This window comes from Scyliorhinus canicula, unplaced genomic scaffold, assembly GCF_902713615.1.
Source record: "Scyliorhinus canicula unplaced genomic scaffold, sScyCan1.1, whole genome shotgun sequence".
Taxonomy (NCBI): Eukaryota; Metazoa; Chordata; class Chondrichthyes; order Carcharhiniformes; family Scyliorhinidae; genus Scyliorhinus; species Scyliorhinus canicula.
The window spans coordinates 145,437-164,698 of NW_024055585.1; the positions used below are offsets into that span (position 1 = coordinate 145,437).

At 47.8% G+C, this 19,262-nt stretch overlaps 1 long non-coding RNA gene across 1 annotated transcript; it reads left to right on the top strand.

Moving 5' to 3' along the window:
- The first annotated feature begins 8,462 nt into the window (after window positions 1-8,462).
- Window positions 8,463-9,376, top strand: LOC119960540. Its single transcript, XR_005459431.1, has 3 exons — window positions 8,463-8,586; window positions 8,889-8,996; window positions 9,271-9,376. It is a non-coding gene; the product is annotated as an uncharacterized LOC119960540 (long non-coding RNA).
- Window positions 9,377-19,262: the final 9,886 nt, after the last annotated feature.

A 19,262-nucleotide genomic window follows, 5' to 3' on the forward strand; every position in this document is an offset into this window, starting at 1 on the left:
AGGGGGGCTGGGGGGAGAGGGGAAGGGTTAGGGAAAGGGGGCTGGGGGTGAGGGGAAGGGTTAGGAAAGGGGGGCTGGGGGAGAGGGGAAGGGTTAGGGAAAGGGGGGCTGGGGAGAGGGGAAGGGTTAGGGAAAGGGGGGCTGGGGGGAGGAGGGGAAGGGTTAGGGAAAGGGGGGCTGGGGGGAGGGGAAGGGTTAGGGAAAGGGGGCTGGGGGAGAGGGAAGGGTTAGGGAAAGGGGGCTGGGGGAGAGGGGAAGGTTAGGGAAAGGGGGGCTGGGGGGGAGGGGAAGGGTTAGGGAAAGGGGGGCTGGGGGGAGAGGGGAAGGGTTAGGGAAAGGGGGGCTGGGGGGAGAGGGAAGGGTTAGGGAAAGGGGGCTGGGGGGAGAGGGAAGGGTTAGGGAAAGGGGGCTGGGGGGAGAGGGGAAGGGTTAGGGAAAGGGGGGCTGGGGGGAGGGGAAGGGTTAGGGAAAGGGGGCTGGGGGGGAGGGGAAGGGTTAGGGAAAGGGGGGCTGGGGGGAGGGGAAGGGTTAGGGAAAGGGGGGCTGGGGGGAGAGGGGAAGGGTTAGGGAAAGGGGGGCTGGGGGAGAGGGAAGGGTTAGGGAAAGGGGGCTGGGGGGAGGGGAAGGGTTAGGGAAAGGGGGGCTGGGGGGAGAGGGGAAGGGTTAGGGAAAGGGGGGCTGGGGGGAGGGAGGGTTAGGGAAAGGGGGCTGGGGGGAGGGTAAGGGTTAGGGAAAGGAGGGCTTGGGGGAGAGGGGAAGGGTTAGGGAAAGGGGGGCTGGGGGGAGCTGGGGGGTATCAGAGACGCTGAACTGGACAGTAACAGTTTGTCAATAAAGAAAAGACAAAGCATTTTCACTGTCTAATAAATGTAAACAAACCGCAATGCACAGAATTGTGAAAATGGCAATAAAATATATTTTCAACAAATTGAGATTGCCCAGGTCATTGTTTCCAATTAAGGGGCAATTTAGAGCGGCCAATCCCCCTGCCTGGCACATCTTTGTGTTGTGGGGGCGAAACCCACACAAACACGGGGAGAATGTGCAAACTCCACACTGGACAGTGACCCAGAGCCGGGATCGAACAGTGATTAGCACTGCTGCCTCACAGCTCCAGGGTCCCAGGGTTCGATTCCCGGCTTGGGTCACTGTCTGTGCGGAGTCTGCACGTTCTCCCCGTGTCTGCGTGGGTTCCCTCCGGGTGCTCCGGTTTCCTCCCACAGTCCAAAATCGTGCAGGTGAGGTGGATTGGCCAAGATAAATCAAAATTGTGCAGAGTATCTAAAGATGTTGAGGTTGGGTGGGGTGACAGCGACGGGGTAGGGGAGTGGGCCAAGGTATGGCGATCTGTTCAGGGTTTACACTGTCTCTGTCATTATTGTTTACACCGACAATGCTGCCGCTGTGTGAGCACTTTGGCAAACTTTCTATCTCATTATCTTCAATCATTACTAAACAAACTGACACACACGCACACACCTATTCGCCAAACTCTGACGCCTGTTCGGGTACTCAGAGGGAGAATTCAGAATGTCCAATTCACCGAACAGCAGGTCTTTGGACAGTGGGAGGAAGCCGGAGCACCCGGAGGAAACCCACACAGACACGGGGAGAACGTGTAGACTCCACACGGACAGTGAGCCAAACGGGAATCGATCTGGGACCCTGGCGCTGTGAAGCCACAGTGCTACCCACTGTGCTACCGTGTCACTTACCGTGCCGCGTAAAGAATGGCGCACATACCTCCCCCCCCTCCCCCGCCAGACACATACACACATGTACAGAAAAACGCAAACACAAACTCAGACAGGCTGGGTCAATACATCTTTCAAATGGAGAGAGATCACATCTCCATCTTTAATTTGGAGAGGTGTATCTGGCCTGTGTGTGACCCAAGTCACACACTGACACTGAACATCCTCACAGCAGCTTGGGGACAGACATTTCTCAAGCACCTTTCAGAACCTTTGGGTATCACAAACTGTTTCACAGGCAATGGAACCCTTTTGAAAAGTGTTTATTTAGGAAATGGACCAGCTAATTTCAAAGAGAGACAGAAACAGGATAAAATTGTGCTGTACATGTTTCAGTGCTGTCACTGAGACACACACGAGATGTATAATATCAATTATTATTCTGAAGCATTTGATTAAATCACCGCTCAACCTAAATTCCAGTGTTTCAGAGTAAAGCTCCATCTACATTGTCCACCAGACACTCCGAGCCCAAATACTGGCTGGGGTTAAATACAGAGTCAAAATCCCTCTGTCCTGTCCAAGGAATTTTTCACTGCAGATAGTTATTTTTATTTTTTGGAAAAGCAGAACTTAAATTGCACAGAATCCCAGGGTGGAATCTTGTGTATTGCAATCATGAATTCAGCACTTCACATTTAAACATGAAGTTTAAGCTCCGATTACAGGTTGTCTGCTTGTCTCTGTTTCTACATTCAATGTGTCTGTAGCTTGTTCACTTGTCTGAATTATTTGAACAATAAGCGTTGGTTAAGAATCCTTTCTCACAGCACATGGAAGTTGTGAATCTTCAAGGCTCTCAGTCTAATGTAGTTAAAAAACAACTGCATCATTTGATCATCAATCCATTTCCCAACCCTAAATACATCTCACACATTTCCATAATGCAGGAATATCTCCATCAAAACTTCTAATCAGTTCCCCACACACTTATTAACACTCACCTGTATGAAGTAAATTCCACTGACAGATTCCGAAAGCTGCTCAGAAAAATGACTGGTTATTTTAAACTTTGAACCTGAACTATTTTAACTTGTCCATCAGCCCTATTGTACAGAAATGGTGTCCCTGTGGGATGATAGATTCTTAGCAAGATTGAAACATTGAGGAACCCCACGTACTGCATTTGACAACATTTGTGGCACTTCCAAAATCTGCGATACATTGCTGTCTGTATTGTGTGAATCCAGCTGGGAAATATCTGGACAGTTTAAACTTCCACTCTTTCTGTATTCTCATCATTTATAAAGAACACAGTTCTCTCCTTTTTTAGTCTAAAGTACATCATTTTATATTTCCCTACACTGAAATGCATCCACCAGTTCAGTCTTCTCCCAAATATTAATATCTCTCTGCAATTGTTTTCAGCAATGTTGCTAACAATGCTGTCTAATGTGTGGTGTCATTGGCAAACTATGTAATGTGCAGCATTCTATCAAATTGCCTTAAAGGGCTAATGTACACAGCAAAACTGTGTGTGTGCACACGCACACATGTGTCTATGTCGGAGCGGATGTGTGTGTCCGCATGTACCTGTACACGTGTATGTATCTGTCAGTGTGTGCACACGCATGTGTTTGTGTGTGAAAAACTAATCCCACTGTTCCACTCTCTCCTCATAACCCTGGATTAATACAAACTAATCCCACTGCCCCGTCCTCTCCACATATCCCTGTATCAATCCCAATCTAATCCCACTGTCCCACTCTCTCCCATAGCCCTGTATCAATCCCAATCTAATCCACTGCCCCGCTCTCTCCCCATAGCCTGTATCAATCCCAAACTAATCCCACTGACCCACTCTCCCCATAGCCCTGTATCAATCCCAAACTAATCCCACTGCCCCACTCTCTCCCCCTAGCCCTGTATCAATCCCAAACTAATCCCACTGTCCCACTCTCTCCCCATAGCCCTGTATCAATCCCCAAACTAATCCCACTGCACCGCTGTCCCCATAGCCCTGTATCAATCCCAAAATGATCCCACTGCCCCGCTCTTCCCATAGAACTGTATCAATCCCCAAACTAATCCCACTGCCCCGCTCTCTCCATAGCCCTGTATCAATCCCAAACTAATCCCACTGCCCCACTCTCTCCCATAGCCCTGTATCAATCCCCAAACGAATCCCACTGCCCCACTCTCTCCCCATTGCCCTGTATCAATCCGAAACTAATCCCACTGCCCCACTCTCTCCCCATAGCCCTGTATCAATCCCCAAACTAATCCCACTGCCCCACTCTCTCCCCATAGCCCTGTATCAATCCCCAAACTAATCCCACTGCCCCACACTCCCATAGCCCTGTATCAATCCCAAACTAATCCCACTGCCCAACTCCCTCCCCATAGCCTGTATCAATCCCCAAACTAATCCCACTGCCCTACTCTCTCCCATAGCCCTGTATCAATCCCCAAACTAATCCCACTGCCCCACTCTCTCCCCATAGCCCTGTATCAATCCCCAAACTAATCCCACTGCCCCGCTCTCTCTCCATAGCCCTGTATCAATCCCAAACTAATCCCACTGCCCAACTCTCTCCCCATAGCCCTGTATCAAACACCAAACTAATCCCACTGCCCCACTCTCTCCGCATAGCCCTGTGTCAATCCCCAAACTAATCCACCTTCCCCACTCTCTCCCCATAGCCCTGTATCAATCCTCAAACTAATCCCACTTCCCCACTCTCTCCCCATAGCCCTGGATCAATCCCAAACTAATTCAATTGACCCACTCTTCCCATACCCTTGTATCAATCCCAATCTAATCCAACTGCCCCGCTCTTCCCATAGTCCTGTATCAATCCCAAACTAATTCCATTGACCCACTCGCTCCCCATATTCCAGCATCAACCCAAACTAATCCCACTGTCCCGCTCTTCCCATCGCCCTGTATGAATCCCAATCTAATCACACTGCCCCACTCTTCCCCATAGTCCTGTATCAATCCCAAACTAATCCCACTGCCCCATCCTCTCCACATATCCCTGTATCAATCCCAATCTAATCCCACTTCTCCACTCTCTCCCCATAGCCCTGTATCAATCCCAAACTAATCTCAGTGCCCCAGCCTCTCCCCATAGCCCTGTATCAATCCCCAAACTAATCTCACTGCCCCACTCGCTCCCCATAGCCATGTATAAATCCCCAAACTAATCCCACTGCCCCACTCTCTCCCCATATCCCTGTATCAATCCCCAAACTAATCCCACTGCCCCACTCTCCCCATAGCCCTGTATCAATTCAAACTAATCCAATGCCCCACTCTCTCCCCATAGCCCTGTATCAATCCCCAACTAATCCCACTGCCCCGCTCTCTCCCCATAGCCCTGTATAAATCCCAAACTAATCCCACTGCCCGCTCTTCTCCCCATAGCCCTGTATCAATCCCCAAACTAATCCCACTGCCTCGCTCTCTCCCCATAGCCCTATATCAATCCCCAAACTAATCCCACAGCCCCACTCTCTCCCCATAGCCCTGTATCAATCCCAAAGTAATCCCACTGCACCACTCTCTCCCCATTGCCCTGTATCAATCCCCAAACTAACCTCACTGCCCCACTCTCTCCCCATAGCCCTGTGTCAATCCCCAAACTAATCCCACTGCCCCACTCTCTCCCCATAGCCCTGTATCAATCCCCAAACTAATCCCACTGCCCCACTCTCTCCCCATAGCCCTGTATCAATCCCAAACTAATCCCACTGCCCCATTCTCTCCCCGTAGCCCTGTGTCAATCCCCAAACTAACCCCACTCTCGCCACAGCTCTGGGTCAATCCCCAATCTAACCCCACTCTCCCCACAGCCCTGTATCAATCCCCAAACTAATCCCACAGCCCCACTCTCTCCCCATAGCCCTGTATCAATCCCAAAGTAATCCCACTGCCCCGCTCTCTCCCCATAGCCCTGTATCAATCCCCAACTAATCCCACTGCCCCGCTCTCTCCCATAGCCCTGTATCAATCCCCAAACTAATCACACTGCCCCTGCTCTCTCCCCATAGCCCTGTATCAATCCCCAAACTAATCCACTGCCCCCACTCTCTCCCCCATAGCCCTGTATCAATCCCCAAACTAATCCCACTGCCCCACTCTCTCCCCATAGCCCTGTATCAATCCCAAACTAATCCCACTGCCCCAGCTCTCTCCCCATAGCCCTGTATCAATCCCCAAACTAATCCCACTGCCCCACTCTCTCCCCATAGCCCTGTATCAATCCCAAACTAATCCCACTGCCCCACTCTCTCCCCATAGCCCTGTATCAATCCCCAAACTAATCCCACTGCCCCGCTCTCTCCCCATAGCCCTGTATCAATCCCCAAACTAATCCCACTGCCCCACTCTCTCCCCATAGCCCTGTATCAATCCCAACTAATCCCACTTGCCCCCCTCTCTCCCCATAGCCCTGTATCAATCCCCAAACTAATCTCACTGCCCCACTCTCTCCCCATTGCCCTGTATCAATCCCCAAACTAACCTCACTGCCCCACTCTCTCCCCAGAGCCCTGTGTCAATCCCCAAACTAATCCCACTGCCCCACTCTCTCCCCATAGCCCTGTATCAATCCCCAAACTAATCCCACTGCCCCACTCTCTCCCCATAGCCCTGTATCAATCCCAAACTAATCCCACTGCCCCACTCTCTCCCCGTAGCCCTGTGTCAATCCCAAAACTAACCCCACTCTCGCCACAGCACTGGGTCAATCCCCAATCTAACCCCACTCTCCCCACAGCCCTGTATCAATCCCAAACTAATCCCACTGCCCTCGCTCTCTCCCCATAGCCCTGTATCAATCTCCAGACTAATCCGACTTTGCACTCTCTCCCCATAGTCCTGTATCAATCCCCAAACTGATCCCACTGCCCCACTCTCTCCCCATAGCCCTGTATCAATCCCAATCTAATCCCACTACCCCACTCTCTCCCCATAGCCCCGTGTCAATCCCCAAACTAATCCCACTGCCCCACTCTCTCCCCATAGCCCCGTATCAATTCCCAAACTAACCCCACTGCCCCGCTCTCTCCCCATAGCCCTGTATCAATCCGCAAACTAATTCCACTCTCTCCATAGCCCTGTGTCAATCGCCAATACTAATCCCACTCTCCCCACAGCCCTGTGTCAATCCCCAATACTAATCCCATTCTCCCCACAGCCCTGTGTCAATCCCCAAACTAATCCCACTGTCCCCACAGCCCTGTGTCAATCCCCAATACTAATCCCACTCTCCCCACAGCCCTGGGTCAATCCCCAAACTAATCCCACTGTCCCCACAGCCCTTGGTCAATCCCCAAACAAATCCAACTGCCCCACAGCCCTGTGTCAATCCCCAATACTAATCTCATTCTACCGACAGCCCTATGACGAATGTTCCATCATGATCACTTTTCTGATTGTGGAATCTTACTGTGCAATCAATATTCCTGCTGTCAGTTTGTACACCTTCGAGTATAAAGAGAGATTGAAATCCATCTTCAGAGAGTCTGAACTTAATTTTGAAAGTGCCCCATTTGTGGGCTCTTCCTGTGCACACGCTGCCTTCAGAATTCCCCAAATTAAAAACAAGGTGAGAGAGGAGTGACAGGAGTGAGTTAACAGAAAGCAGTTGGGGTTATCAAACTGACCATTTTAATTTAATCTAAATTGTTTCATTTTAATTTCTAATTCAGAAATTGACATCAGAGGATTTCAGTGAAAAACCCCATTGAACCTCCCTGTCTAATAATATGATGTTGTTGCCGAAGTCCCTGTATTTATTCAGGAATAAACTTGACATCTCCCACTCAGAAAAAATCAAATTGAATCCAAATTATAGAGCAGATCACTGAAGAAATCTGCCTGTGAGTAACAGAATAAGATTGTCCCCATCAAAGACTCCCAAGGCAGGAACGTCCTGGGGTTCCTTACCGGTCTTTACCCATTGTATAGAAAGCCCTCCTTGGGAGACAGACAAATAGACATCCCAAACTAGTCAGAAATTCAGGGGGAAATAAATATTAACATCAAGACTGAAGTAACAGGACATTGCTCGATCTGTTGCTGTCGCCTGAATTAACATAACCATAGACAGGACAAATGCCTCTGGCCTCTCCTGTGAAGGCACATCTTTGGTAAACAATCACAGCGGACAGACTGAAAACATTCATCACAGAAAGTCAGGGGGTAGGGCTGCACACAGATCTCTGAGGACATCTCAAACAATACTGTTTCTAACCATTTCCCAATAGTATTTTAACTTATGCTTCAATTCTGTTATACAGAAATGTGGTCCCTGTGGGATGATTGTGTTAAGACAGCAGCTTGCTGGATCGATTGCTGTGTCATTTATCAATAGTATGGAGATTGGTATCTCTTGTCAGTCATTTACATGTCAATATTGAGCAATCCTCAGAGGCAGACATTCCACACATGGCAGAGACTATGGCTGGAGTTTGCTCACAGCTCACTGAGGGTAAATCTGAGTCTGAGGGACTTCAGTTCTCAAACCAATCCTCCCACTACACTGAAAACATTGCTCCTCTTGTTCAGTGTGTGTCTGTGTGTGTTGCTGAGTGTGTCAATCTGTTTGTTTTTCACCTGTGAATTGTGTGTGTTGGTATGTTGCTGAGAGATTGACAGGAGAGTGGAAATGCTGGACTCCTGTTGTGCTGTTTTGTGTAGGTTTGAAAATGTCCCTCTTATTGTCTTTTTAACCAATTTTATCTATTTTTCTCCCAAGGGATTTTTATTTGGAGAACTTTAAGGTAGTCGGGAATACAAAGAGGAGGATTTGGTGGGGATGACGAGGGAGTGAGAATTCATCCAGAGCGCTGGCTGAGGCCTGTTCCGCAGGCTTCACCCGGGGTGAGTTGTGTCTGGTTATTAACCTGACAGAGGTTTAATTTTAATATCTGAGGGATAAAGAGAGAGAGAGGGAGGAGGGAGACAGAAATATAAATGAGTTAGGGATGGAGAGACAGGAGAAACACAAGGGAAGGGGGAACTGTCTCTCAATCCTTTTTAGTCTCTGGTTGAAAGCTGTGACATTTTTGTATTTGGATGTTGCTGAGTTTGTGTATCTGAAAAGTGGATCCTGGGCTCTCGCTATATCAAATAGTTTCAAACTTTTCCTGTCTTTCACTTAACTTTCTTCCTCTTTTCCCCAGGAATTTGAATTTTGAAAGACTGCAATGTGAGCAGGAATCCTTGGACCAGGGCTTTTCTTCAGAGGTTGGATGGATGGACTGAGGCCTATTCCACAGGCTTCACCCAGGGTGAGTGTGTGTCTGCGTATTACCCTGATTTAATGCACATATGTGAGGGACAATGAGAATGAGATCGGGGGGAGGGGAGAAGAGAGAGACGGAGAAACACCAGGGAAGCGGGAACTGCCTCTCAATCTTTGTTATTCTGTGGTTAATAACTGAGATATTTCTAGATGGATGTTGCTGAGAGTCTGTGTAACAGAGAGAGAATTTGGCCTCTTGCTGTGTTTCTAGTTTAAACATTTTCCTGTGTATTAGTTCATTTGCACCCTCTTTTCCCCAGGAATTTGAATTTTGAAGACTGCAATGTGACAAGGAATCTTTGGACAAGGGATTTTCTCCAGAGGACAAGTGGGTGGACTGAGGCCTACTCCAAAGGCCACACTCACGCTGAGTTGTCTCTTTATTGCCACCCCGGCCTTGCACTCAGACACAACACTGTAAACCTTTGGTGGGTGACAAAGAGTGAATTAAAATCTGTAATGTGAAGCTGTCTAACTTTTGATCCTGAATCCAAACTAACAGGGGTTATTTTAAATCTGGGTGTCCCGAAAGGGGGGGGGGGTTGGATTTCATTGCCTGAGCCCCGGTCACTCTCCGTATAACCTGTTAGCTATTTTAAACGACACTCAACACTGCTGACTGCAGCTTCTGGGATCTTTCTGTGTATCAATGGACTTTGTTTATAAAGGTTTTTCTTTGTTTTGAGAGGCAGTTTAACGCTGTCAGAGAATTGAAGGGAGTTCTTCAGACTTGGTCCAAACCACACGCACAGGATGATGGGGGAGGAAGGGGTTTAGATCCAGGGGGAATGGGGCTCGAAGCAGGAGTGAGTGGGGGGGGGGGAGACAGCACCCCACCTGGTTAGGTTGACATTGCTGCTGCTGTGGGATCTTGCTGTTCATGCACAGGACTGCGGCTTTTGCCCACAAAGCAATTGTGATCACAACTCTTAAAAATAAAATAGCACATGGACTGCAAAGTGGGTTCAAAGATCTCAAATTTTAAAGTCTTGGGACTGAGTGAGTTGATGAACCGTTTTCACAGGGGACTGAGGGGATATTCAGCCATGATCACACTGCTGCTTGTGGGATCTTACTGTGCAATCAATACTGCCGTCAATGTGCACAATGCAACAATGGTGCAGAAACAGAGAAAGAGAGAGAGAGAGGGAAATCTCAGATCAGAAACTCTGAACTCAATTTTGAAAGTGTTTTTGGGATCTCCCTGTGCACAAGTTGCCAGCAGAATTCATAAAATTAACAATAGTGGGGTCACTTTAGGGCAGCACGGTGGCGCAGTGAGTTAACGCTGCAGCTTCACAGCACCGAGGTCCCAGGTTCGATCCCGGCTCGAGGTCACTGTCCGTGTGGAGTTTACCCATTGTCCCCGTGTTTGTGTGGGTTTCGCCCCCACAACCCAAAGATGTGCAGGGCAGGTGAATTTACCACGCTAAATTGCCTCTTAATTGGAAAAAATAAATTGGGTATTCTAAATTTGTTCAAAAAATATTTTTAAAATAGTGGAGTCACTTTCAAAACAAACGCATCGACTATGAAGTCATCTCGATGGCTCGAAATAAAAGTCCCTTAACTTGAAGCAGGTAAATGCTGGAACGAAGCCTGTATTTTAGGCCGAGACATAAATATGAGGGTGAAATTAAATCCACAGGGGGCATTTGAATTCAGTTTGCTGTGGTTGTTGGATTCCTGTGCCTGACCCTCTCTCTCTCTCTCTCCTTCCCAACTACTGGGGTACTGGGGAGAGGGAAAGAGAGAGAGAGCGAAGTACAGAAAGAGTGTTGGGAGGAGGGCGGTGAGGGAGATTAGAGAGAGGGAGAGGAGAAAGACAGAGAGGATGAAGGGAGAAATTTGACCCATTCACAACTGGGTGGGGGAAAGAATTCCTCAAACTGGACAGGGAACTGACTATTCTATTTTTTTTTAAATTTAGAGTACCCAATTCATTTTTCCCATTAAGGGGCAATTTAGCATGGCCAATCCACCTAGCTTGCACCTTTGTGGGTTGTGGGGACGAAACCCACACAAACACAGGGGGAGGGTGGTGGTGGTTGTTGGGTTACGGGTATAGGGTGGATACGTGGGTTTGAGTAGGGTGATCATTGCTCGGCACAACATCGAGGGCCGAAGGGCCTGTTCTGTGCTGTACTGTTCTATGTTCTATGTTCTCATACGCAAACTCCACAGGAACTGACCCACTCACAACTGGACAGGGAAAGAACACACTCAAATCCACACAGGGAAGTAAACTTTCACAACTGAACAGTGGAAAGGCAAACACCATCTGGGCAGGGAACTGACCTCACCACAAGTGGACATGCGATAAGCACACTCAAACCTGAAGAGAGACACGACCCATTAACAACTGTTCATGATCCATTCATAATTGATCAGGAGACAGACACACTCAATTCTGGAAGAGGGAACTGACCCACTCACAACTGGACATGGGTAATACCCCGAAAGCTGGAGAGGGAACTGACCCTTCCACCACTGGGCAGGTGAAAGACACACTCACATCTGGACTGGGAACAGACCCATCCACCACTGGGCAGGTGAAAGGCGCACTCACATCTGGACTGGGAACAGACCCATCCACCACTGAACAGGTGAAAGACACACTCACATCTGGACTGGGAACAGGCCCATTCACTGGTGGACAGGGGAAAGTCACATCCAAATCTGCTAAGGACACTGACCCAAACTCAACTGTACAGGGGAAAATAACATTCAAGTCTAGCAATTTAACTATCCCATTCGCAACTGGATAGGGGAAGCGCATTTTTAAATATGGAGTGGGATCTGACCCATTCACAACTGGACAGGGGAAAAACTCTCTCAAAATGGACGTGGAACTGACCATTCATCTCTGGACAGGGCAAAGGCAAACTCAAATCTGGAAGAGGGAACTGACTCATTCACAACTCGACAGTTGAAAGGCAGACTGCAATCTTGACAGGGAGCTGACCCATTCACAACTGGAGCGGAATAAAACAGACTCAAATCTGGAAGAGGGAACTGACTCATTCACAACTCGACAGTTGAAAGGTATACTGCAATCTTGACAGGGAACTGACCCATTCACAACTGGAGAGGAATAATACAGACTCAAATCTGGAAGGGGAACTGACTCGTTCCTCACTGGACAGTGGAAATATACACTCAAATCTGGAAGAGGGAATGACCCATTCAAAACTGGACAGGAGAAATACTCTCTCAAACTGGAAAGGGAACAAACCATATCTGGACAGGGAAATAACACACTGCAATCTCGTCAGGGAGCTGACCTATTCAACCCTGGATATGGGAAAGACACACTCAAATTTGGAGAGGGAACAGACCATTCACAACTGGAGAGGAGTAAAACACACTCAAATCTGGATGGGGAACTGACTCATTCACAAACGGACGATTGAAAGACACACTCACATCCCGACATGGATTCATTCACAACTAGACGGAGAAACTAATCAAATCTGGAAAGGGAGATGACCATTCATGTTTGGACAAAATAAAATCACAATCCAAGCTGTTTAGGATACAAATAAATCCACAACTGGACAGTGGAATGACACACTCAAAGCTGGAGTGGGAACTGACCCATTCACAATTGGATAGGTGAAAAACTCCATTAATCTGGAGACGGAGCTGATCCATTCACAACTGGACAGGGGAAAGACACACTCAAATCTGGAGACGGAGCTGATCCATTCACAACTGAAAAGAGGAAAGACACACTTGAATTTGCACGGGAACTGGCACATTCAGAACTGGACATGGAAAAAGAACATTAAAATCTGGACAAGGAAGTAAACTTTCACAACTGGACAGTGGAAAGTCACAAACTCATCTTGAGAGGGAACAGACTCATTAACAGCATTTCACGGAAAAGACACACTCAAATTTTGACAGCAATCTGACCCATTCACAACTGGACTGTGCAAAGGCAGACTCAAATCTGGAAAGGAAACTGACCCACTCACAACTGGACAGCGGAAAGACACACTCAAATATGTACAGGGAACTGACCCATTCACAACTGGACAGGGGAAAGACACACTCAAATATGTACAGGGAACTGACCCATTCACAATGCAACAGGGGAAGTACTCTCTCAAACTCGACGGGAAACAGATGATTCAGCTCTCGACAGTGGATGGGCAAACTCAAATCTGGAAGAGGGAAACGACTCATTCACAACGGGACAGTGTGAAGGGGAACTGAATTTGTCACTGGACAGTGGAAAAATACACTCCAATCTGGAGAGGGAACAGACTCATTCACAACAGGACAGTGGGAAATACACACTCCAATCTGGAGAGGGAACAGACTCATTCACAACTCGACAATGGAAAGGCACACTCCAATCTGGAGAGGGAACAGACTCATTCACAACAGGACAGTGGGAAGGCACACTCCAATCTGGAGAGGGAACAGACTCATTCACAACAGGACAGTGGGAAATACACACTCCAATCTGGAGAGGGAACAGACTCATTCACAACTCGACAATGGAAAGGCACACTCCAATCTGGAGAGGGAACAGACTCATTCACAACAGGACAGTGGGAAGGCACACTCCAATCTGGAGAGGGAACAGACTCATTCACAACAGGACAGTGGGAAGGCACACTCCAATATGGAGAGGGAACAGACTCATTCACAACAGGACAGTGGGAAGGCACACTCCAATCTGAAGAGGGAACAGACTCATTCACAACAGGACAGTGGGAAACACACTCCAATATGGAGAGGGAACAGCCTCATTCACAACAGGACAGTGGGAAGGCACACTCCAATCTGGAGAGGGAACAGACTCATTCACAACAGGACAGTGGGAAGGCACACTCCAATCTGGAGAGGGAACAGACTCATTCACAACAGGACAGTGGGAAGGCACACTCCAATCTGGAGAGGGAACAGACTCATTCACAACAGGACAGTGGGAAGGCACACTCCAATCTGGAGAGGGAACAGACTCATTCACAACAGGACAGTGGGAAGGCACACTCCAATATGGAGAGGGAACAGACTCATTCACAACAGTACAGTGGGAAGGCACACTCCAATCTGGAGAGGGAACAGACTCATTCACAACAGGACAGTGGGAAACACACTCCAATCTGGAGAGGGAACAGACTCATTCACAACAGGACAGTGGGAAGGCACACTCCAATCTGGAGAGGGAACAGACTCATTCACAACAGGACAGTGGGAAGGCACACTCCAATCTGGAGAGGGAACATACTCATTCACAACAGGACAGTGGGAAGGCACACTCCAATCTGGAGAGGGAACAGACTCATTCACAACAGGACAGTGGGAAGGCACACTCCAATCTGGAGAGGGAACAGACTCATTCACAACAGGACAGTGGGAAGGCACACTCCAATCTGGAGAGGGAACAGGCTCATTCACAACAGGACATTGGGAAGACACAGTCCAATCTGGAGAGGGAACAGACTCATTCACAACAGGACAGTGGGAAGGCACACTCCAATCTGGACATGGAACTGACACATTCAGAACTGGACAGGGATCAAACACACTCAAGTCTGGACAGGGAAAACATCTTGCACAACTGGACAGTGAAAAGGCACACTCGTATCTGGAGAGGGGACAGACTGATTCCCTAAGGTACAATGGAAAGACACAATCAAATCCGACAGAGAACTGAGCCATACAGAAGTTGTCACAGGAAAGACACACTCAAATCTGGAGAGAAAACTGACCCATTAACAACTAGACAGAGGAAAGGCACGTTAAAATATGAAGCTGGAACTGACCCATTCACAACTGCACTGGGGAAAAACTCTCTCAAACTGCAAGGGGAACAGACTATTCATATCTGGATAGGGGATAGGCAAACTGGAAGGGAGAACTGACCATTCACAGTTGGATAAATGAAAGACACACTCAAATGTGGACAAGGAACTGACACATTCATAACTGGACAGTGGACCGACACACTCAAATCTAGAGAGGAATCTGTCCCGTTCACAACTGGACAGGGGAAAGGCACATACAAATTTGGAGAGGGAAACGTCAATTCACAACTGGACAAGGGAAAGACACACTCGGGGAGAGTGGTACTTTCCATAGCAGCTTCTCCGAACAGGCGCCAGAATGTGGCAACTTGGGGCTTTTCACAGTAAATTAATTTGAAGCCTACTTGTGACAATAAGTGAATTTCATTTCATTTAATTTCATTTCAAATTTGGAGAAGGATCTGACACATTTACAACTGGACAGTGGAAATATACACTTGAATCTGGAGAGGGAATGGACTCATTCGCAACAGGTCAGTGGGAAGACACACTCAAAACTGCCAGGGGAACTGACCCAACCACAACTGGACAGGGAAAAAAACACACTCAAATCTAAGAGGTAACTGACCAATTCACAATAGGATAGGGGAAAGACACACTCCAATCTGGAGGAGGGAACTGACCCATTCACAACAGGAGAGGGGAAAGGCACACTCCAATCTGGAGAAGGCAGTAACTCAATCACGTACTGAACAGGGAAAGACACATTCAAATCTGGAGAGGGAGCTGACTCATTTCCAACTTGACGGGGAAACACACACTGATCTGGAGTGGGACCTGACCCAATTACACCTGGCCAGGTGAAAGGCACGTTCAAATATGGAGAGGGGCTGACCCATTCAAACATTCACAACTGGCCAGGTGAAAGGCACGTTCAAATCTGGAGAGAGATCTGACCCACTCACAACTGGACAGGGCAAAGGCATATCCAATCTGGGGAGAGATCTGACCCACTCGCAGCTGTACAGGGGAAAGGCATATCCAATCTGGAGAGAGATCTGACCCACTCACAGTTGGATGAGGGAAAGACTCCCTCAAACTGGACAGGGAACTGACCATTCATAATTGGATAGAGGGAAGGCACAGTCAAACCTGGAAAGAGAATTGACCATTCAGCGCAGAACAGGGGAAAGACACAATCAAATCTGTTTAGGGAACTGACCCATCCACCACTGGACAGGTGAAAGGCTCACAAACATCTGGACTGGGAACAGACCCATTTACTGCTGGACAGGGGGAAGTCACACCCAAATCTGCCAAGGAAACTGACCCAACCTCAACTGGATAGGGGAAAAAATATTCAAATCGAGACAGGTAACTGACCCATTCACAATCGTTGGGGGGAAAGATACACTCAAAACTGGAGGAGGGAAGTGACCCATTCACAACAGGATAGGGGAAAGATTCCCTCACAAATGGACAGGGGAAAGACACACTTGAATATGAAGGGGAACTCACACATTCACAACTTAGGCAGGGGAAAGGCACACTCAAATCTCGAGAGGGATCTGATCCATTCACAACTTGATGTAGAGAAAGACTCCCTCAAACTGGACAGGGAACTGACCATTCATAACTAGACAGGGGGAAGGTACAGGCAAACCTGGAAAGAGAATTGACCATTCAGCGTAGAACAGGGGAAAGACACAATGACATTTGGTTTGGGTACTCACCTATCCACAACTGGACAGGTGAAAGGCACACTCACATCTGGACTGGGAACAGACCTATTCACTGCTGGACAGGATAAAGACACATTCAAAACTGACCCATTCACAACTGGAGAGCAGAAAGACTCCCTCACAAGGGGATAGAGGAAAGGCACACTCAAATCTGGGGAGGGAATTGACTATTCACTTTCTGGACAAAGGAAAAACACAATTAAAGCTGTTTAGGATACTGATCCATCTACAACTGCACAGGGGAATGACACTCCAATTTGGACGGGGATCTGACACATTCACATCTGGACAGTGGAATGGCATCCTCCAACCACAACAGTAACTGTCTCATTAATTTACTGGACAGGGGAACGGCACATTCAAATCTGGAAGACGGAACTGACTAATTCACAACTGAACATTGAAAATGCACACTCCAATCTGGAGAAGGAAGTAACTCATTCGCTTACAGGACAGTGAAAGGCGCATTCAAATCTGGAGATGGAACTGAATCGGTTACAATTGGGCAGGTTAAAGGGATACTCAAATCAGGACAGGGAACTGACCCATTCACAACTGGACAGGGGAAAGACACACTCAAATCTGGACAGGGAATTGACCCATTTACAACTGGACAGGGGAAAGACGCACTCAAATCTGGACAGGAAACTGATCCATTTACACCTGGACAGGGGAAAGACACACTCAAACCTGGAGGCGAACTGATCCAACCACAAATGGACAGACGATGAGCAAAGTCAAATCTGGACACATTGAACATAGAACATAGAACAGTACAGCACAGAACAGGCCCTTCGGCCCTCGATGTTGTGCCGAGCAATGTTCACCCTACTCAACCCCACGTATCCACCCTATACCCTAGGACACTACGGGCAATTTAACATGGCCAATCCACCTAATCCGCAGATCTTTGGACAGTGGGAGGAAACCGGAGCACCCGGAGGAAACCCACGCACACACGGGGAGGACGTGCAGACTCTGCACAGACACGTAGATGACCAATTCATTACTGGATCAGGAAAATACATACTCAAATTTGGGACCAATTCACAACTATACAGGGGCAAAAGACACACAAATCTGGTCGGGGAAGTGACACATTCGCAACTGGATAGTGGAAAGGCACACTCCAATCTGAAAAAGGCAGTAACTCTTTTAGTTAATAAAATCTCCAATTTTAGATCTCCAAATAACTATGGAGCGTGAATTGGATATTCAATCAAAAGGGAAATACAATCAAGGTTATTTAAGGTACTGACACATTCATATCAGGACAGTGGAAATGCACACTCCAATCTGGAGAAGGAGCTAACTCATTCACTTACTGGACAGGGGAAAAAACAACATTCAGATCTTGAGAGGGAACTGACCCATTTAAAACTGGACAAGGGAAAGGCACATTCGGATCTGGAGAGGGAACTGACCCATTTAAAACTGGACAAGGGAAAGGCACATTCGGATCTGGAAAGGGAACTGACACATTTAAAACTGGACAAGGGAAAGGCACATCCGGATCTGGAGAGGGAACTGACACATTCAAATCTGGACAGTGGAAAGGAACAACTCCAACTTGGAGAATTAACTAACTCATTCACTTCAGATCTGGAGAGGGGTCTGACCCATTTACATCTGGACAGTGAAAGACACACTCAGAACTGGAGAGGGGGGGGGGCGGAGCACGGTGGCGCAGTGGGTTAGCACTGCGGCCTCACGGCGCTGAGGTCCCAGGTTCGATCCCGGCTCTGGGTCACTGTCCGTGTGGAGTTTGCACATTCTCCCCGTGTTTGCGTGGGTTTCGCCCCCACAACCCAAAAACGTGAAAGCTAGGTGGATTGGCCACTCTAAATTGCCCCTTAATTGGAAAAATGATTGGGTACACTAATTTTTTTAAAAAAGAACTGGAGAGGGACCCGAACAATTTACAACTGATTTGGGAAAATACGCTCTCAAACTGGAAAGGGTTACAGAGCATTCATATCTGGAGAGGGGAAGAACACACTCAAACCTGGAGTGGAACTGACACATCCAGAACTGGACAGGGTACAAACACACTCAAACCAGGCAGTGAAGTAAACTTTCAAAACAGAACAGTGGAAAGCCACACTCAAATCTCGAAAGGGAACTCACCCATTCACAACTGAATAGGAGAGAAACACACTCATATCTGGAGAGCGAACTGACCATATACAACGGGATGGGGCAAAGAATCCCTCAAACTGGACAGGGAATTGACCATTCCTAACTGGACACTGGAACATAATACATACATATGGAAATAGAATTGACCATTCTGAGCTGAAGACGTCAAAGACACAATAAAATATGTTTTGGCAACTGACCCATACACCAGTTGGCAGGTGGAAGGTATTCACATCTCGACTGGGAGCAGACCCATTCACAACTGCTCAGTGGAAAGGCACACTCAACCCTAAACAGGGAACCAAACCATTCACATCTGTATATGTGAAAACACACTCAATCCTAAACAGGGAACGAACCATTCACATCTGTATATGTGAAGGCACACTCAATCCTAAACAGGGAATGAACCATTCACATCTGTATATGTGAAGGCACACTCAAACCTAAACAGGGACCAAACCATTCACATCTGTATATGTGAAGGCACACTCAATCCTAAACAGGGACCGACCATTCACATCTGTATATGTGAAGGGACACTCAAACCTAAACAGGGACCAAACCATTCACATCTGTATATGTGAAGGCACACTCAATCCTAAA